Genomic DNA, 3,287 nt, shown 5'->3' with positions numbered 1-3,287 from the left:
ATATGTTTTCAAATCATTTGAATATTTAAATGATTTCAATGTCTATTTGCTTATGTTATTTGGCTTGTTATATATATGAAAATCCACAACGATTTTATATATGATTCAAAAAATCTACAAAAAATAAAAAAAATCATATATTTGTCATAATTTTACAAATATTTAAGTGCACGATATAATAATTTTCTAAGCACCCCCACGTGAAAACCCTATCTTCTAGTTGGGTGCATTCCTCCAATAGAGCAAACACATTAATTGCATGGACCAGGACAAGGGTACCCTTCATCTATTACCGTCAGCGGTTTTGGGGTGGCATTCATCTAAGCAATAAAAGGCATTTGATCAACATGGTTGTTTTAGATATATTCAGCAGTCCATTCTGATGCCATTCATCTAAAGCATGAACAACTCAAAAAAAAATTTGTGACTCATCTTGAACATAAGCAACCCATTCGTGGCAGGTGAATAACATTAATTGCATGAATGAATGGGATGAGGGACCTAAAGGTAGGGCTGATCAACAACCAGACGAACAGAGGTTGTTCTTGACTCGTTTCTTGTATGAGTCAAGCCAAGCTTGAGCTCATGAAAATCCTGAGCTAAATGAGTTGAGCACGACCAAGCTCATTTAAAAATATATATATTTTAAAAGTTAAAAATAATAAAATTTGAACCCTAATCCTACCAAGCCAAGCTCAAACTAGCTCATTTACAAAATAAATAATTGTTTCCAAACTTATAAGCAATGAGATTTAAACTCCAAACTTGTTGCTTGCAGGCCAAACACTTTAACCATCTTCATCCTATAACATAAAATATATTTATGTAAAATATATTTATTATTAATAAATTGGTTGTTCACGCTCAAACTTCTGGAGCCTATTGGGGGAGTTCGAACAAGCAGTTGGTCTCATTTCCCTACCCTACCGAAGTAATACCTTGTGGGGTACCCCTGACCTGATCTGCACTCAATTGTATCCGCTCATTGTACCTCTGACCCAAAAATGGAAGACTTTGTATTTTTTGGGACAGGTAGACAAATTACTAGTGACCACACATTTCCACTTCAAAAGAAACGACTGCAGAAAAAGATGAACACCCACCAAAAATATCCAAGTATAGTTTATTGCATAAATGCCAAAATGATGCTCAATGATTGATGTGATCAATAAAAAAGATAGTATACTAAATGACCCACTGTAGTTCTTATCACAAACATAGCAGATTCTGAAAATCTAAGCATCCTCCCCTTTTCTCCTTCAGGCCATCACCTCTCTCTCTCTCAAATGGCTGCAATTTCAGACCCTTCACGGAGGGAGTTACATGGGAGCAACAACTGGGCAGGCCTTCTTGACCCACTGCACCCTCGGCTCCGCTCCCTGATCTGTAGCTATGGTGACTTTTGCCAAGCCACCTATGACACCTTCAACAATGACCAACATTCCAAGTACTGTGGTAGCAGCCGCTATGGCAGGGAATCCTTCTTTGAAAAGCTCGCCATGGTCCGGCCCGGCTCAGAACCGGACTACACGGTCCACAGCTTTCTCTACGCCACAGCCAAGGTCGATGTGGCTGAATCGGTCTTCTTGAAGTCCAAGTCGCGGGAGTCGTGGAGTCGCGAGTCCAATTGGATAGGCTACATCGCCGTGTCGTCGGACTCGGCTGCCAAAGCCCAGGGCTGGCGCAACATACTCGTGGCTTGGCGCGGCACGACTAGGGACCTTGAGTGGATGGATGTCTTCAAGCCTACCCAAGAATCCATCTCTAGCCTACTCCACACACAAGATCCACACCATTTCTATGATGGTTTCTTGGGCAAGGGCACCCCAAAGGTCATGGATGGTTGGCTCACAATTTACACTAGCGATGACCAAAGGTCCCCTTTCACGAAAACAAGTGTCAGGGTACAACTCTTCACATTCATAAAGCAATTGGTAGAGAAATACCAAGATGAAGAAATGGGCATCACATTTGTGGGGCATAGCCTGGGTGCCTCCCTAGCAATATTCAGTGCCTTTGACATTGTGGAGAATGGGTTAACAAAGGTGGGAAACAATGACCCAATACCTGTTGCAGCCTTTGTGTTTGGAAGCCCAATGGTTGGAAACAAAGACTTTTGTGAAAGATTTAATAGGCTTCCCAATCTCAAGGTTTTGCATGTCAAGAATTGCATTGATTTGATTCCTCTTTACCCTGGGAAAGCTCTGGGGTATGAGTGGGCAGGTGTGGAACTTGTGATTGATACAAGGAAATCAACATACTTGAAGGACTCTAAGAACCCAAGTGATTGGCATAACCTGCAGGCCATGCTGCATGTGGTAGCAGGATGGCAAGGGAAGGACAAGGAATTCAAGCTGCAGCTAAAGAGGAGCATTGCTTTGGTGAACAAATCATGTGATTTCTTGAAGGAGGAGTGCTTGGTTCCTGCCTCATGGTGGGTGGAGAGAAACAAGGGGATGGTGCAGGATGATGATGGTGAATGGCACTTGACTCCAGCAGATGATGATATCCCTACTCCTGAATATTAGTCTGTGAATTGTGAGTCTCTTTGTTGAATTTCAGTCGCCGTTTATTTTCATCATTGTTGCTTCATTAATGATATATATATGATTGTTAATTTATCTCGACTCTTGATCCTCATCTGCTGAAAGCATTCTTCAAAGACACTAAATATGGTTTTGCTTGACACCAAAAGTAGGTTTACATTGATAGGTATATGATATCAATATAAGTGTTCCATTAAGCGAATTAATGCGTAGAATTCATCTAGAGATGTATTTTAGTCCTATTGTAAGGGGGGGAATGGATGGAAAGGGGAGCTGAGGGGAGGAATAGGGAAAGATGAGCAATTCCCCTCTTCTGCTTTTGGGAAATGGGGGAGGGGGAATAATTTCTTGGTGAGTTGCTGGAAATTGCTCTCATTTAGTGGTTGTAAGTCGGTGGTGAAGTACCAAGGGTGCTCCGCGTGGTTGGTGGGAGCTGTCAGTGCAAGTCTCCCTGTGGTGGGACATCGCAGGTTCAAAACCCCACTATTACGATTGAATAATAACTGGTGGGGTCTGCCTAACCCCAGCTTACCTTTTAAAAAACAAAATGTCGGTGGTAAAGTGTGACCCCAAGGGGTTGCCCTTATGGTCTCAGGCTTGTCGATAGGAAGGTATCACCCTACCTCAATTTCAATTCCCCATGTGGACACTTCCTTCCAGAATTAAGATGAACAATGATGTTTTTCTGGGGTCAAGGACTGCGCCACAATTTTATGTCACCAGAAAAGCGACTGACTACGA

At 42.2% G+C, this 3,287-nt stretch overlaps 1 pseudogene across 1 annotated transcript; it reads left to right on the top strand.

Moving 5' to 3' along the window:
* Nucleotides 1-1,195: 1,195 nt before the first annotated feature.
* On the top strand, nucleotides 1,196-2,637 carry LOC149820343 (phospholipase A1-IIdelta pseudogene; annotated as a pseudogene). Its single transcript, XR_016426394.1, has one exon. The product of XR_016426394.1 is annotated as a phospholipase A1-IIdelta pseudogene (transcript).
* Nucleotides 2,638-3,287: the final 650 nt, after the last annotated feature.

This window comes from Nuphar pumila, chromosome 12 (genome assembly GCF_984573655.1).
Source record: "Nuphar pumila chromosome 12, dmNupPumi1.hap1.1, whole genome shotgun sequence".
In the NCBI taxonomy this organism is placed as follows: domain Eukaryota; kingdom Viridiplantae; phylum Streptophyta; class Magnoliopsida; order Nymphaeales; family Nymphaeaceae; genus Nuphar; species Nuphar pumila.
This window is presented reverse-complemented; position numbering and strand designations above follow the sequence as displayed.